General features: G+C 34.7%; 1 long non-coding RNA gene and 1 pseudogene across 2 annotated transcripts; one reads left to right on the top strand and one right to left on the bottom strand.

Moving 5' to 3' along the window:
* The window catches only part of LOC131064570 (sodium/hydrogen exchanger 8-like), a 260405-nt pseudogene extending 246623 nt beyond the window's left edge, over positions 1-13782 (top strand).
* On the bottom strand, positions 4084-10107 carry LOC131857803 (uncharacterized). Of its 2 annotated transcripts, none has more exons than XR_009358767.1 (4): positions 9629-10107; positions 7090-7268; positions 4557-4651; positions 4084-4341 (listed from the first exon to the last, which is right to left on the bottom strand). It is a non-coding gene; the product is annotated as an uncharacterized LOC131857803 (long non-coding RNA). The 2 variants fall into 2 exon arrangements; XR_009358768.1 differs by having other exon boundaries at positions 7138-7268; positions 9629-10106.
* Positions 13783-19075: the final 5293 nt, after the last annotated feature.

Raw genomic sequence — 19075 nt, forward strand, 5'->3', positions numbered from 1 at the left:
ATAGGCCATGATCCTCTAGACCAACAGCAACAGTAAGATGAGTCTCCCGATCAATGATGGAGCACTTGTGAGCACTGAACACCACATCTAGTTGAGGAGAATTCCTCATAATCTGGCTGACAGAGAGCAGATTAAGTTCCATTCCAGGAACATAATACACATTCAGAAAAAGAAGAGTCCTGCCACCAGACTGTATCTGAACAGTGCCTCTGCCAACAACTGTATACTCCTCACCTCCGCCAAATACAACGGAATCACTGAAAGGTGAGAAGTCTGTAAACCAGTCACGCCGATGAGAAAAGTGACGTGATGCACCAGAATCGATGTACCAAGCAGAAGACCTGGCATGATCTGAAGACCTCTTAGCCATAAAAGCATAAAAGGCAGACTCCTTCTGCTCGGAATGTTCCGCAACATGCGCCTTCTGTTGTGACCCTCCCTGCTTCTTTTGTTCAGAAGCGAGCCTCTGACGGCAATCTTTCTTCATATGGCCGTACTTGTGACAGTAATTGCACTGCACATTTTTCTTCTTAGCTCCATCCTGTGTCTGAGAAGAGCCTTTCTGCTGAGAAGACTGAGAGGACTGAAATTTGCCTTTATCCTTCTGAAAGGATTGAGCTGTGAAGGCATTTTCCGAGGAGGCTGATGTAGTACTACTACCAAATTGCTGTTTCCAACGATCCTGCTGTAGAAGTTTGGTGCACAGTTCTGAAAACTTCAGATCAACATTAGTGGAAGTAATATTGAGGGTTTCAATGAAGTGTTCATACGATTTCGGAAGACTTTTCAAAGTGATTACAACCATGTCTTCTTCCTCCATAGTCCGACCAATAGCTTCGAGTTGATCTCGAATGTCCTTAATCCTCGTGAGGTGCTCCTGTAAGGACATACGTTCGTCCATCATAATGGAGAACAACTGATTCTTCAGAAAGAATGCTCGGCTCTTGTCGGATGTCTCATGCAATTCCTTCAGATGCTTCCAGATGTCAAAAGCTGTCTTGCCGGAAGGAATCTGCGGTAACTGATCATCAGTTACTGAGAGTTTGAGAAGCATGACTGCCTCCCAATTGCGTTCATCAAACTTATCTTGATCTGCACCAGGTGTACCAGGACTGAGTTCTTTGCCCAAAACAAGCTGGTCAAGATGCCTATATTCAAAAATGGTCAACATACGCTGCTTCCAGATGTTGTAGTTGTGACCATTAAAGCGTTGACTGCCTTCTAGCATCAGATTGGTGAGAGAAGCCATTTGCACGATTCCCAAGAAAAATTCCTGGCTGACCCAGAAAAATCCAAGGACAACCCAGAAAAGCGTGCAAAAAACCCAGAAGGATTCTCCTGTCAGAATCTGGATTCGCGGGCTCGAAAATCGAGGCACGAAAATCGAGGCACCCAAAAAAAATGGACAACCACCCAAATTAGGGTTTGAAAAACCCACCACGAATCTGCAAGAAAAACTGAACTTCGATAAAAAACGGAAGGAAAAACTTCAATCGAAGTTTGCAGAGGTCCGTTTCCACGCGATAGTGTAGAAAAAACAGTTGCAGGTGGCGCCACGGAGATGACAAAGGCCAAAGCCTGCAGACACGAACAGATTACGGTTGCAGGTGGCGCCACGGAAGTGACAAAGGCCGAAGCCTGCAGACGCGAACAGATCACGCGAACAGGTGGCGTTGCAGGCGGAGGTCGCGGGAGCCGAACAGTCACCACGCGAACAGGTGGCGTTGCACAGAGCCGCGAACACTACGAACGCCGAAAAAAAAATACGCGCCCAGGTGTTGCACAAAGCCGCAAACACCACGAACGCCGAAAAAAATTCGACGATTCCGCCGCTAACACAGTGCAAACGCCAAAATTCGACGAAAAAATCGACGATTCCGCCCCAGCCAGGAAAAAACAATGATAAATTTTTCAAACAAATAATTTCGAAAATTTCCACTAGGATAAAAAAAAATTTCGAAAAAATTCCTGTGGCTCTGATACCATAATACAGTGCGAAAACACGCAATGGATTTCAAAGAATTGATTGAATAAACAGAATGAGCAAAACGCTCATAAATAATACAAGCTATTTACAAGAATAGCAAGTTTCTAAAAGAAACTGCTGAGAAGATCGAAGACGATCTTTCTAAAATAGAATATACACTGAATGAGCATTAATACTAAAATTAACATATTTTAATATTCTATTACTAGTTGTGTAGTCTTCTATGTCATCTTCCTTGTGACTGCAACATCTATACTCGAGATAAGTGTGTAATTATCAATTGAATCTAAAACCATAATCAGATCTGAGGATCTTTTCTGGCTGGATTTTTCCTCCTAGGAGGTTTTCCCAGGGTAACTTTGTCGTCTTTATGCATTCATTTCTTACCATGCTTAAATCTGAAAAACAATAAATCTAATTAACTTAGTTAGAAACAAATTCTGATTTTCTGAGTTTTATTTAATCTGAAAGTACTAAAAATAACAGTAGGATCTTGAGTCACAACCTTGAAAAGATGCCATGGATGCAAAGTGTTAGACATTGATGACGAATAATTATTGGGAACTTGTTGATCTTCCCCTAAGAAAGAAGGCTAATGGAAGCAAGTGGATCTTCAAAATCAAATACAAAGTAGGTGGCATTGACAAGCCCAAAACCTGACTTGTGGCTAAGGGCTATGCTTAGAAAGAAGGCATTAACTATGAAGAATCATTTGTAACATTTGCATAGGACTACTTGCTTCTTATAATTTTTGGGCTTAAAATGCTAAGCTTGCCCACTACCATAAAATTTACGGGATCACCTAATTGACAAATTCAAGTCTCGACAACACCCATTGAAACATTTTAGAAAGCCAACTTTCATGGGACATGTTTGTGCTCAAAGTTGTAGGTTCCCAAATCCCTCAAGCAAAAATTTTTGTAAGCACTAGGAGTGTCAAACTTAGGGGAAAAGACCTCTATCTTATGATTAGGTAGGGGAATCAGAGTAGCCAGAAACTCCTTTGTCCCTCCTTGGGCACACGTATCCCCGTATCCGTTCTTCTATCCAAAGCAGATATGTATCCAATACATACCCGAATACATCTCGAATACTGTACCCACGCGTGCCAAAAAAAACTTTGATTTCCAACCATGCTAGATACTATGTGATTTGATTTTTTAAAAATTAGATGTAAATCTTCCTAAATTTAATTTTAAAATACTTCAATCATGCAATTTTAAGCAAAACATATACCAAATGAGAAAGACAAATGAAATGTTTTTCTATTTCAGTGACCCATTTTTTGGGTTATCTTCCAATGCAACTCTACTATTTTTGCATATTGTAAAATGTTAAATCAACTTATCATTATTTATGTAGCAATTATGTGTCTATATTGCTTTTGAAGTAATGAAAATCTCCTCGAATAACTTAGAAAATTGTGTTAAATATATGTGTATGTGTTTTTTATGAATGACGTATCCAGCTGTATCCATATTGGGGATCTTAATAAATGGCCATATTGTATCCATGTCCATGCAACTTTGGGGAATTGTTTAATCTATCCTTCACTTCACACTTAACTAGACCCAAGGGAGCTTCCCTAGAGGCATCCTTAACAAGATTGATCACAACTAAAGATGGACAAGTTGAAAGTGTGGCAACAGTACCCAATGTAAACTTGGTCCCAAAGGTTGTCACTAGAACAAAGACTAACCTACTGCTTGTAAAATCTCTTATTAAGCTGATAAGCACATCATTGCATAGCTGCATGATGTAGGTTTGCAAAACATGACTCTTCAAGACAAGAACTCTTAAGGATTGCTACAAATGTTTTCCTTATTTGAAATAGTGAGTCATGAGGTACATACAAACTGCTTTCCTACTCAATCTACTAGTGAAAGATGTTTTCATTTGGATCATTTACTTCTAATATCACTGCCCAATCCATTGGGTTATAGAATCACAACATACTATGATAAATAACATATTGCAAGTACAAAAGAATATGAGTTTTGCAAAAACATACACCACATATATTCTATTAAACAACTCAGCATACATAGTTATCCATCCCCAGATATCAAAAATTCATATGTAATAGGGAAATACCATTGAAAAGCTTGGAATGACTTAGAATGTTGTTTACATTCATGAAATAACTATTACAATTATACTAACAAATGTAGAAAGAGATAACCTAGGCATAAAGTTTCCCTAAAGATCTACAAACGGAGTCATGGAGACATTTAGTTGTGGAAACCATTTACAATACAATGGCCCTCTGGTGATTTAAAAAAGATGTTGCTCTAGCCTCTAATGGTGACTTGATTTACAAGAGTTGAAACCTAGAAGCTCCTTGACACTTGCAGCTGCATGGAAAAGAGAAATGATCAACCATGTGAATGACAAGCGAATTGGGATGCATAACATTTACTTTTGTTGCCTGGTTAATTATAGAAATTAAACTGAGAATCTGAGATGGTGTGCCAAGTGCAATATTGTGGAATCTGTAAGATGGATGGTTCAGATGTGAGAACTATCAACATCTAGAGCTCAACAACTACATTAATGGCAGCATAGTTACCTCATCCTCCACAATTGAAACTCCAAGTGTTGATCTTCCTTTGTTGTTGTTGCTTCCAAGGTGATTATAATGGTAGAAAAGTGTGACTAGCAAACCTTAATGAAAAACATAAGTCAGGCAAAGTGGCAATGGTGGTAGAAAAATGCAACCAATAGGACAGATCTAAAACTAAAGTTATTGCCGCTTAATTTTGTGACCATTGTGGCTCAGATAGTTGAAAAGCATAACAGAAGTTAAAATCACGCGTTTTCTATGGCAATGCCACTAAAGAAAGGCAACTAAGGTGGTGATGGTGGCAGAAAAATGCTACAAGTCTATAAAGTGAAAGAAGAAGAAATTACACTTTTTAGTTGACGTTGCCACCTAAAACTTTCTACAATTGCACTTTTTAGCCTATGTTGCCACCCCAAAGTTCCTACAATGGCAAAGCAATATTAAAGTTCCTACAATTACACTTTTATTCAAGCTTTGCCATAACAAAACTCCTCCAAGCACAAGAAAATCCAAATCAAAGGCTGGGAATAATCTCATGGTCAAGGTTTCAATGTTCAATACAAAATATATCTAGTTTTTGAAACAATTGTATTTTTAGAAATAACTATTTTTAGCAAGTATTTTGTTTCAAGGAATAGTGTGAGGAGATCAAAATTCCAATTTCTAGTTTTGGAAAGGTGTGCTTTTGAAATACTGCTTTTTTAGAGGTAGTCATCAGTTTCATATCCATGGATAGTGTTTAAACAATCTTCACAAGCTCCAGGAAAATTTCACCATATTTCAGACTTCTAAAGATTTATCAAACTTTGCAAGTCAAAAGTTGTCTTTGATTTTTGAAAATAACTCAAGTGACATAAGTTGTTAGTTTTGCAAAGGGGATAGAGATTTTTCAGGTCTTTGTATTTAATTATTTGTTTGAGGATTAGATTTCTTTAAAAGTTGTTTCATTTCATCTTTTCAAAGGATAGGGATAAGGTTGCTTTAAAGCAACTTTAAAGCATTGTTTTATTATTATTTTTCCTGAGAAGCTTCACTTAGAGAGCTTATAAAAAATTGCCTTGTATACATAGAATAGAAGGAAAAATTGTGTTTAGCTTATGTTCCTGAAGATTTTATTCAAGTTTTAGAGTCAAAATTTAATGTTGTAAATATGCAAGTGTGGCAAGACAAGTAATAAAGAAGGTTCCTGTTTACTTTGTGTAACATTAATCTTCTACCTTGGAGTAGCTTTGTATGCTTTGGAGTTGTCACAGGCGTTCAATCTTATTCTTTGTCAACCATTGTTATAAGTATCGTATTTCTTGTTTAGATCAATCCATATGTTGATGTGTGTATCCAGTGATCTTTGTTTTAATCATTTGAAAGCATTTGTCTTTAAATTCATGTTATAGTTTAGCTGAAAAAAACAAAAAACCTTGAGGATAAATAAAGCATCTGGAGTCTTGTGCTCCACCTTTTGAGATCAAAAGATGCGTCTAGATTGTTTCTTTACATTATTTGCTTACACACAGCGTGTATAATCTACAATCTAGTTCACTTGTTTAGATGTTAGAAACAGATTAAATCAAGGAGCTTAGCTACTAATTTGAAGAGATGATTTGCTCACCCTGTTCTATCTTGCATTGTAACAAAAGTAGTAAATTAAATTGATAACATAGAGACAACACATATGGAGGTAATTCAAATTTCAAAGGAAAAAATGGGAAACAATTCAATTCCAGCTGGTTTTGTTCACATGAGAAAATATTAATTTCTTAAGGATGGTCAATCGACTATTTTTGTGCTTCTTTCCTTATTCTTTTATTACAACATTTCTTATTTGTGCCATTGTTATTACGGTCTACTATTAATATCTTTAGAGGGAATGTAGGAGCCACTTGATATACAATTTATTACAGCGGTCCAGTAAATGTTTGAATTTGAAGGATCCCTTGGTGTGATCTATAAATCTCTTAAGAAACTGTCCCTAGGTGTGTGATTATAAATAAATATTTTAAGAAACTGTTTTTGGTTAAACAAAGAGTCAATATTATTAATTTGTTAAAATCACAAATTAATTGACCTGCTAGCCAACAAAACATTGCCAACGAGATTCTCATATCAGTGCATACTAAAGATTATGATGATCATGTTCCTTCTTACACAAGGGCTTTAGTTAAATAATTAGTCATTATTATTCTGTGAATCTGTATTGTGTAGGATTGCATTGCCTAATAACCACTTTGGCAAAAATCTTTATCCCTTTGTTTATGAGGGCACAAGGAAACTGAATTGTTGCTTATTGTCCTATATATCCAAAAGCCAATTGGGTTATATTTTCCTCTTTAGAATGCTATAATCCTTAACCTTATTTTAGATTACATGCTCTAAATTCTGTTATTACACTATTTTGGAAATTATGTTTGCCTTTATTCAACATCTCTCTCCTGCCTTCTTTCATTAGTAAGGCTCTAATCTTAGTTTTCCTTTTCTTAGTAGAATGCACGAAAACAAGTGAAATTGAGAACTTAGTAGCTGTGATAAAGGGCCATGCAGGTACCTTTCATTCCAAACCTGGATCGAACTGATTCCTGTTAAGCAGAGATACCTGCAGGACATGCTCTCACAGCTTGGGCATGGCACATTCTGCTCCTGGCCATTTGGACTGGGAAAGGTTGAGACATACCTTGGCCAAATAGCCAGGCCCAGGCACAATCCTAGGGCAAACTCAGGAAGACCCTGCAAAAGGAGGAATTTAAAAAATGAATTTAAGAAAAACAGATTTTTAATTTAAAGAAAAACACTAACTTTTAAAAAAATGCCTTCAATCTAGACCTACACTCAGGGTTAGAAATTAAAAAATTAAAAATAAAAAAATGTTTTGGCTTCTGTTGAATAGATTTCTTGACTTTTTTCCAGATAAAATCCTACGTAATTGAATTTCATTTGTACTTTTGGTTCGATAAGTCAATCCCGATTCCACGTAATGCTACTCTGACTAAATCATTTTGATTTTCTTTAACATTAATGATTTGACAAGTGACATTGCATTGTCAATTATTGGTTGTATTCTCAATATTATATTCATTGTATAGTACAGCATAACCCAGCTGGATTGAAGCAGGGATAAAAACTTTGGTGAACCTATCAAACTGACACCAAACTAGCAACATAGCTCAGTAGCATTCTACATGTATTCAATTGTTAGCAAAAACTAGTTTCCTGGAAATCTACAACCAATTAAGGAGCATAAATGTGGAAAAATATGTTTCCCAGTCAGGGTTTAGATAAGAAAGATGTAGATTTGGCATCTACTGCAATAAAATTATAAATCATACAGTTGATAGCACTCATGACAACAAATGTTATGAAGTCAACTATTTAGATTTATAATCTTATTCTGGACATCTTTTAGCATGGATTGTCAAACCTTGAACATTTGTATGCAATATTTACAGGAAAGTGCAATGGTTGTTGCAAAACTCATACTGCCTCAGCAATTTGAGGAGATGTCAATGCAAGAATTGCGAGTCCTTGTTTTGGAGAGTTCAACTATGCACACTTACTTGAGGGGTAAAACGTTTGAAGTTCTGCCCTATGATGTTGCCATTGTATTGGAAGGCTTTGTCAAACAAGAAGGCAAGGATGAGTTCGCCACTGCTCCTGCAGTTCTACCACCTGCACATAAAGAGAGTCATCTTACTAATGAAGGTACCTCTCTATCTACTTTATTTGCTATCTTGATTGTTTTGAATCTTTAAGGTTTCAGTATGCTATTGGCGTTTGCAAGCTTTGATGTTGTTAATGTTTCTATTGACGTGGCTTTAGTGCTCCATGCACTTCACTCATGTTCTAAGCTGTTGTGCAGATATTTCCTTCTTTTCTCATTGCAATGCAACTTCTTCAGCATTATCCACCTACTTTTTCTTGTTCACAACTTTTCTTTTGCAATTAGTTCACAATTTTGTTTAAGCACTTAATAGCTTTAAATAACAGACAAGGCTTTCCTCATTCTGTTTTCAAACTTCTTGTGACCCAATTCACATATGTGATTCATAAGGTGGATTCAGATCTTACTGCTTTCTTGCCTCCACATTTTGGAAATTTGGATGTCCGAATGAAAATACTAAAATCTGAATAAAATTTTCATCTAGGTGCATTTGTCATCCTGTGACATACGCCTCTGTTTCCAGGTATACCGTTCTCCTTTGAGAAATTTTCTCTTATCCCTGTGATTAATTCCTATACTGTTGAGAAAAGAAGAAGATGCATATATGAGTAAGTGTTTCTCCTTTTCATGGAAATGATGTGGTCCGAAGGAACTTTTAAAAAGCTGATATTGAAATGGGTTATCATGAAAAAGAAACAAGTTATAGTTTACATGTGGCTAGGTACTTCCAGTATTTATCTTTGGAATTGAATCCGTCAAAGATTACATAGGCTTTTGACTATGTACTTATTCTCGTTTGACTTGAGATTGACAATCTTTATCAGTTGCTAAAATGATTGGCAATCAATGAAAAAAGTACAAAATGTGGCATTAAGCATAATACCCCGGTCTGATAATATTTTGAGATTTTGTCTAAATAGATTCATAAACTGGATGCATATGATTTAGCTTTTACTTTCAGAATTATATGAAGCTCCGTCCTACTTGTAATGACCCTTACTAATTCTGACCTGAATTTTTTCAGTTTGGCTCTGTGGCATTTCGTCAAACACTTTGCATGTAGGGTCTAATTTCTGATTTTCTGGTGTCCGCGGGTTTGTTTTAATTGTTTGATGATGAATTTCACATAACAAGATAGAGAAAAACTTGGAACTAATAACTAATGCACAAGATTTAGCACACTTTTATTTTGGTAACAGTTTGCTTACAATTCTGGAAATCATTCACCAATATTCTGTAAGCACAAATTACTATAAACTGCACTGAGAACCATACATTTGTATAAATTATTTATCTGTCTTCATATTTCCTAGGGTATTCATGTTACCCATTATACATATCAAATACCCCAACAAACAACAGACAATACTCTAATTAGACAACAATGATTATATACAAACTTTTGATAGAACATAGAAAGATGACATACACATATCCTGCGTTGAAAACTCCAGGCTGCGGATGTAGTTTGTATCTTAAAAGCCCATACAAAATGACAGCGAGCATACTCAAGCACCCACGAAATGTCTTCAGCCAGCTCTGCCGCCAATTGTGACCAAGTCTGAAGGAGCCCGATTTGAATCCCTATGCCGTTGCAGGAAGAAATAACATCTGTGCAGATTCGTGAGGGTATGCAGACCTGCGTCTCCCCAGCCCACGTCTTTAGCCAATAAAACGCGGAATCACGTCGTGCTGATATAATGACGGATTGAGATGGCAAAAATCGGTGATTGCAAATGCTATTGGTGGACTCTGGGTTTACGTCCAGAGCCGTGAGCCCTAGGGTTTCGTCTGGAGCTCCAAGCAATATTCGATGAGTGAACTATGTTGAAAAATATAAGACCATCGTGCATAATGCCTTTGACCCCCGACTCTTTATATTTTCCTTCTTTCTTGTACCGGGCGTTTCCAATAAATGAAAACATTTTTGAAGCCATCGTATTTACCAAACTCTAATGAAGTAAATCGCGACATTACAAAATTATAACCATTGCCATCAATAATATAGTTCCTTATTATGAGCGACTTAGAAGGAATCGCTTTCTAGATATTGGCCATAGTATATTATTAGTCGCTCCCCCCTTGTTATAAAGTTGGTCTAGGAAAATAAATTCGAATCATTATTTTTGTGGCTCCAATATAATAATTAAATATTAATTAAATATGAAAGATTAAATATTTGGCTTTTGTACTTTTCATATTTAATTATATTTTATTTTCTTATTAATTAAATTATTCTTTAATTTTTAAAAATATGAAAGACTCGCAAATTATCATTAATTTAAGTGCTAGGCAATGGGGGACATTACACTACTTTAGTTTGAATTCGAGTGAATATGGTATAAGAGCATTAGTAGTTGAGCATGTATCAATTGTTGTGAGGGTTGTTGATACCTTTTGTTCCAAAAATTGAACAAATAAAATCTATTATTTGAAACATAAAATATCAATTTTTGTTAGGAAATGTACTAATATTGTAAAAAGTAACCAATCAAGTGATGCGATATCAGCTGCACAACTATTGGGGCATCTTTTGCAGGCCTATTGGTCTCACTTTTTGGGGGGTTGTTTTGGACACCTAGGCAAAAAACATGCTGATGTGGCACCATACTTGATGATGTGGTGCTGAAAGCTTAGTTATAAGCAGGGGACTTGTGATTTGAAATTTCCACGTAAGATTTTGAGAAGCTCGAAATTAGGGTGCTCAACTGCTAGTACTCTTCTCCTACCACTTGAAAATGAAAATGAATCTATTATGATTTTGGGACATAACTGATCTCCTGACTGATCTCCTGCTTGAACTAATGGACAGGTAACCTTTGAGAAAGTTAGAATCTGGGTGCTTACCACACGATTTAGTAAATATTTAAAGATAAATTCCATACCTTTGTGGGATTGTTATTCCTGCTTTAATTCCTAAACCTATTATTGATTGTTCACCAAAGTACTGTTGCAAGCTACTGTGCATTGTAATCAAACACCAATTCGGTCAAATTGTATCACATGCATGTATTTTCTCTGATTGGAAACAACTATAGCAAGGACTAAATCCATCTGCCTTGAAATCTTGAAACTATAGTGGATGAAACAAAATGGTGTTAGTGATGACCAAAATAGTATTTCACGAAATGATGCTTAATACCTTCTGGAGTTGCAATTTTTAAATTATAAGCTATGATTTTGGAGTTGTAGCAACAATTCAAATGAATTTTCATATCCCAGATTTTAGTTACAAATAGCAAGCCTTGTTTTAATGTCTTTAACTGTTTAATTTGTTTGTTTGGACTACCATTCTAGAACAAAGCTTTGACGGTACCAATTTCTTACAGGTAGCAAACAGTCCATTACAGCCCACCATGGAGAATGGTTTAAAGCGGCTGCACGCTCGAGGATCATTATTTTTGACATAAGTTCAGTTCATAACGTGAGCCATCGTACCAGATCTTCAACTTCAATTCTGTCTCGTAGCATACGAGTTCCAGGCCACCCTAGCTATGAACATGGTGGTCTTCTATCCTGGCCTGAGAAACAGAATGCAGTTACAAGATATGCTTCAGATCCTGGATTATATAGACCGGCTGAAAAGGCAATGCAGCTGAGTATGTCTGGTAGTATGGTAAGTCTCTTATGACGGAAAATTTAAATGACAAAATTGGACTTGAGGTTTGCGAAAAGCTTAAAGAGCAGTAATACTAATTGTTTTATGAGTTGGTGAATCTTTCATCAAATATGGTGAATCTTTCATCAAAGTTGGTGAATTATTTTATAAGATATAAGGAGAAGCATGTGTACAATTAAAAAAAAAGTGTTCATTGAAAAACCACATTAAGTGATTTCTTAATTTTTAGTGTTTTATTGAATAAAGTTTCTTTATTTGGGTAGGTAACTGGGAAGAAGTATGTTGAGTCATAAGGAGGACCTACAATGCGAAGAAGGTTGAAAAGTGAAGGTGTATACACCTAAAAATGGTCTGAAGATAATTAATTAAATAAACAATTATTTAATTAATCCCTCTTTCCAATTTAATTGGATTCATTAGCAATTTGATTAAATTTCCTCATCCATCTACTTATTAATAAATCTAAGGACTTATTTAATAGGTTCATTTCAATAGTCCCCTTTGATTAATTAATCTGAATTAATTAATCCTCCCCCTATTTAATTCATTTCTTCTAATCCCCTAATTAATTAAAACAAATCAATTTATGAGTTGTTGAAAGTTAATTAGCCTTTTCCTATTATTTGAATTTTTAAATTCAAATTACCCACATGCTTCCTAACTTCTAACCACCTAACTTAACCATCCCTCTAACCTAACCCATTCCACCTAACCATGGGTTTAACTAACCCTATCCTATCTTGCAAATCCTAACCTCCTTATCCTACCCTCCTATGATGTGGATATTCTCCCCTTGAGACACATGGCACTTAGGCCACATGTCTCCTCTCTTGGACACTTGCCCTCTTATGAGCAAGGCTCCTTGACACTTTTCACCACAGAGATGACAAGTTTCCCTCCCTCCAACCTCTTCTTCAACCTCCTCCAATTTGACCCTTGATATCTTCAGACTCAATCTTGACCATTGATTCCTGCCACCTCACCCTTGGCCTTGGGAATCCTATAAATATCCCCCATTTTGGAGCACAAAGGATCTCATCTCATATCAATTTAGGCATTGTTACTATAGGCATATCCATTTTAGCATTGTTATTATAGGCAATTACATCTTAGATCTAGCTTAATTTGATCATTTTCTAGCATAATTGTTGAATCATGTAGCTTAATCAATCTCCATTCTAGTTTAATTGCATCATCATCATAATAGCTTTATCATGCATATCATTATTTTAATTAGACTCTTGGATCAATCTAGTATAATCAATCTCATCTAGCTTGCATATTATCATTTTAAATCCTCTGTCTAGGTGTAGTCAAGTCACTGGGAATGCTTATTCAGATCTGAGAGAAATTCCACACTCGCATCTCTTAGGAGACGATAGATCGCTTTGTCATGGTTTATCTTTCATTTGCTTTTTATTTGCTAACCATGCTTGTAATGATCTATTAAGTGTTTGTGTTGCAGCTGCAGGTACCCTACTTCACACACACGACAAAAGGTTATATCCATAGCGCTAGCGTTGGCCCCTCAAATATACCACCTCGCTTGGGAGCTACACCAAGAAAGTCAGCAGATGATTCATGTGAGGGTTCAGATTCAGAAGATGAATACATTATGCGAATCGACTCACCAAGTAAACTTTTTCCTAATTAGGTCTCTCGTTATATTAGTTTGTACAATATATGTGACTTAGATCTATTACAAGGGGTTTTGCATGGGAGATATGACCTTTAAGATTTCATGTATATTGAGTAATAGTAGCTATTCAGCAACCATTAAGAATAATATGGAGATGGTGTGGATTAGCATACGATCTTTGAGACTGAAATTTACTAAAAGAGGGGTAAAAAATTATCTGATCAAAGAAAGAGATACAAAGCAAGAAGGGCCACAATTACACAACTTTGTCAACATCCACCAAAGTATTCTAATTTATAATATTAATATATATTATTTTAGAATATTTATTATAAAAATTTAAATTTATTTAGAATATTATAAAATGATGGGCTATAATTGTTTCTAATTTTTTAAATATTTTAATATAAATTTTTAGATTAATTTTTTTATTTTCTTATTTGAAATTTAAATCTTAGTCAATTTAATTTTAAATATTTTTAATAAAATTGTGTTAAATATAAATTTAGAAACTTGTTTATATTTTGAAATGATAGGATATAGTTATTTCTAATCTTTAAAATATTTTATCATGAATTTTAGAATAGTTTCTATTTTCTTATATGAATTTAGAAACTTCAATTTAATTTTTTTAATATTTTTAATAAATTGTGAATTTGTCATAAATAATTCTTAATTTATTATCATTTAACATTAATATAATATATATGATTCTTATATATAAGACATTGAAATGATCAAACCGTCATACAAATTTCATATGACAATAGGGGGTGATCGTCAAATTACAAGCCTACCCTTAAGGCTCACTAGCTCAAGTTGAAAATCAATAAATCTTGTTCTTGTATGTTTGCTAGTTGGAACCTGGATTTATAATATAGAGATGGGTAGATATGTTAGGCATGCAAAAAAGAAGAAATGTTTCCAACTTGTTCTTGATGGAGGAAAAATCCATCAAGGGGTGTATTATGCTGCCCACATTTCTCATTGTTTTGAGCATATTTGTATCTCTAGAAAATCAGATGCCTTGGTTTAGAAAGTTGTTTATTTATTTACAAAAATGAACAAAGTGACAGGTGCAGCCCATCGAGAATGAATCTATAGATAAATGATTTTTAAAATTGGATACGAGTTATCATATCCAATGTCTTATTTAAATTCATGACTAATAGCTTGCATCAGGATGAAAGAAGAGGTCTTCTGAAGAGTTTCATTCCTGAGATTTAGACTTGATCTTTTAAGATTAAGGTAGAAATAATATCATTATTTTGGTTAATTACAAAATATATTTCAACAAACATTTAAAACAAAAAAACATAACTTATTATAAATAAATTTAATATATACAAAAATGGCATATTCTTTAGAAACAAATGATGCTAAATCATAAAGTAGATCATAAAAATCCATCAAGGGGTGTATTATGCTGCCCACATTTCTTATTTTTTGAGTTGATTTGTATATCTAGAAAATCGGATGCCTTGGTTTAGAAAGTTGTTCATTTATTTACAAAAATGAACAAAGTGACAGTTGCAAACCATCGAGAATGAATCTGTAGACAAATGGTTTTCTAAATTAGATACGAGTTATTGCATCCAATGTCTTATTTAAAATCATGACTAATAGCTTGCATCAGATGAAAGAAGAGGTCTTATGAAGAGTTTCATTCCTGACATTTGGACTTGATCTTATAAGATTAAGGTAGAAATAGTATAATTATTTTGGTTAATTCTAAAATATATTTCAACAAACATTTAAAACAAAAAAAAACATAACTTATTATAAATAAATTTAGTATATACAAAATGGTGTATTCTTTAGTAACAAATGATACTGAATCATAAAGTAGACTATATAATCTTATGTAATTGAAATTTAAAAATATTTGGTTATAAATGTATAATATAACAAGAGACCAACGCATCAAGTTTTTGCCAACAGTGTGGAATGAGAGAGGGAGAAAGGGAGACAAGGGGAGATTAGTTGAATATATAGATAGGGATATAGAGAGAGAGAGATGCAAAGGGATAGGGAGAAAGCTAATAGAGATAGAGAGATAGTGGTAGAGAGATATGGATAGAAAGGGATAGTTGCAAATTCTTGTCTCATATTCACATGAATGACATGGTACACACTTTCTTTTATTCAAAAAATAAGAAAATGAGAGGATGTGGTTCAAGAAGTTCAGTTATTTGTGAATGTTGGTATCATTTTATTTTAGTTTTAGTTTAAATTTCATTGGATAGATAAGTATTTGGGTCATCTTTGTGTGCAATTATGCCTCTTTTAGCATGATGGTGTTTTGTTATAATAGTGTGTTTACAACTTATCTTCAACTTGTGATATCTAGAGAAGTAGTGTAGTGGGCATTAGGGGCTTGTCACAAGGAGATTTAACTTTAAGATTTTGTCGATTGCATTCAAACCCCACAAAATATTTGAAAGACTGATGACAATACACACACACACACACACACACACACACACACACACACACACACACACACACACACACACACACACACACACATATATATATATATATGTACATGTATATACATACATACATATATACATACATATATATGCACACACACACACACACACACACACACACACACACACACACACACACACACACACACACACACACACACACACATATATTCAAACTTTGACAAGTTGTTTCTCAAAATTCATGGCACTTTCAAATGATCTATCTAAACCTACAAGGTCATGTGAGGGCCCTCTACAATAGTTTGTCTTAGATTTTCAAAATTCGAAATGATTTTCCTAGGGCAACACTTTTTTAGTTGATGCAAAAATTGTCAAAGACATTCAATGAAAAGTTGCAACAAATACTAATTATCATTCTATTTGTCACGGGAGTGAACCGTCAGTTATAACACATCTGGTTAGATAATGTTGCCCTAGGCATGCTCATGTTTTTCTTCCCTAGTCGGTTACCATAGCAGCATCATCCCTTTAGTGCTCTAAGTGCAAAAAAATATCAAACTTTGACAAGTTGTTTCTTGGAATCTGTGGCACTTGTGAATGATCTGTCTGAACCTATAGGGTCACATGAGGTCCCTCTATAATAGTTTGTCTTAGACTTTCTATATTCAGAGCATTTTTTCTAGGGCAACGATTTTTTTGTTTATGCAAACATTTTCAAAGGAATTCAATGAAAAGTTGCTATGGAGTCTATTTATCGTTTTGTTTGTCATGGGTAAAAACCATTGTTGTAACAACTATATTATCTATAACTATAACCATATTATGTCTAACATAATTATGTAGCATCCTAAAATTGCACCCCTTGCAATTTCTGACCGCATTTGGGTCTCCGCCTTAGTGTTTGCGCCCCTTGGCCTAATCAGAGACCTGATTATGCTCACAATCATCAAAAACTTCATTCAACTCATAGATGCATTCAAGTTCCACCTTGATCCCACCCCAAATTAGGGCAGAACTGGGGCGTGGAACCCTACTCCCCCCTAATGGGGACCTATTTTTGGGCCCCTTCTCCACCTCAAATTTGAAGCAGGAAAAAACCCCCTATGTCGGCCTTTGTCGAAAAATTAAATAGTTTTCCTTATAGGAATAAGAGGGATTTCCCCTCTCATTTGACATATCTGACATTATCAAGAGGTCATCAAGCATCCAAGAGATCAAGCATTCAAGAGAAATTGGGCATTTTCAGTCTTCCTTCAAGTTTTGGAGCAACAATAGATTCAAGATTTCAAGCATTAAAGAGGAGATCATCATTTTCATTCATGAAGACCTAACTCCATGTGGAGACAAAAAAATCTTCACAAAGAGGCAAGCCCCTATCCCCAACACATTTCCCCTTCTTTTATATGTGTAGGAAACAGGTATGCAACTGTAACTTGAGAATTAAGCTCTAGATACAGAGATAGAAAAACCCTTTTCAACGACTGAAATTCTCGGAGGACCATGTGCATTTTTCACATGGTCTCGACAACTTTTTCTTATTTTTGCAGGGCAGATCCAAATCAATGAATACTTCTTAGATCCAAGTGCACAACAGAATCTCGAACCTACAACTCATTATTTTCTTAGATTTATCTTCATTCTTGCACTTAATTCAACTTTTCAACTTACCAAAGAGGGTCAATTACACTTCCAATTCAATCAATCCATTTAGCATTCAGTCCTAATCAGATTAGTGACTAAATCTAGTGGATTTATCCCCCTCTTTTGAATGTTAAGTATTCCCAAGTGAAAATTATCCTAGTGACTTCTCACTCATCTCTCCTTCATGTGGAAAGTTGCTAGGATCCAATTTTCCACTTTACAAATTATAATCATCATTACACATAGAGGTGACCTTGTGAACAATATTCATCACAAAATTTCATTTAGATCATAAAACCATAATTTTTAATTTTAAAATTGAACTTGTTAATTACTTAGATATTGAATTAATTTTCAGATTTGTGCTTCAAATTCAACAATTCAGATTCCCTCCTTCCAAAATTCAAATTTTCAAATTTAAATTTTTTAAATTAAGAGGTTAATGCAACAAACCTTAATTTTTAAATTTAATTTGATTTTATGCAATTTCCAATTTTATTTTAACAATTTAATCAATTTCATTAATTTCAAGTCTTCTCAACATCATAAAAGTTGGCCCTTAGCCTTAAGTGTGCCCTTTTTTTGTTTTTATCCTTTCAATTGATCATCTTATTCAAAACCCTAAGTATGTCCTATTTTGACCTTCAAATCTTTATTTTGCATATCTAAACATAACCAATTCCCATATCCTTCTGGAATTTGCATTAAAATCACATTATCTTGCTTCCCCAAAAATTTGGTGAAAAGTTGGTCAGACCATGTGTGTTTTGCACACGGTCCCGAGCATTTTTCCTGAAATTTCAGGAGACTGTTACGACTGTATTCTACTGTTCAATTCCAAAGATTTGCGAGATTTTATTGATTTTTTATCCTTCTAAGGTTGAAAAAAAAATTGACTTTCAACATTTCAATTTTCAAGACAAGATTTAAAATTAAGAGGTTAATTCTGGAAAACCCTAATTTTAAATTCAAATCTTTCATTTCAACAATTTTCAATTTTAAAATTAAGAGGTTATTTTTATTAGGCCCTAATTTTAAGATTCAAATTTCCAATTTCCCTCCTTTAGTGAATGAGTTTTACTACTATTAGTCCTACCTATAGTATCCCCATTAGAAGAAGTTGTAGAATTAAGGTTGCCCAAGGTTTACTTACCGAGGAGATGGAGCCTAATTTACCTAGCTTTTTCAACGAGGATATTGGTGGTTCTTCTAATCATACAAATATCCTCGTTTATCCTCTTGATAATTGTCATGATGAGGAAGAAGCATTAACTAGGGTATTTGTTGATCAATTGACAAAGTTGGACAATCAATTTGACAATCTTCAACAATGGATGAGTCAAAAATACCTGGATAGTGAAGCTCTCTCATTGATCAAAGGATTAAAAAGAATGATTCAAAGTCATAAAAATGGTGTGGATATTTTGCATGGGATTTCTCATATTGTTCATTCCAACATTATGCCCGTGAAGAGTTGTGTCGAAGCCTTAGGTTCTACAAAACCTCCTAGTCAAGTTAATC

Source organism: Cryptomeria japonica, chromosome 8 (assembly GCF_030272615.1).
Source record: "Cryptomeria japonica chromosome 8, Sugi_1.0, whole genome shotgun sequence".
Classification (NCBI taxonomy): domain Eukaryota; kingdom Viridiplantae; phylum Streptophyta; class Pinopsida; order Cupressales; family Cupressaceae; genus Cryptomeria; species Cryptomeria japonica.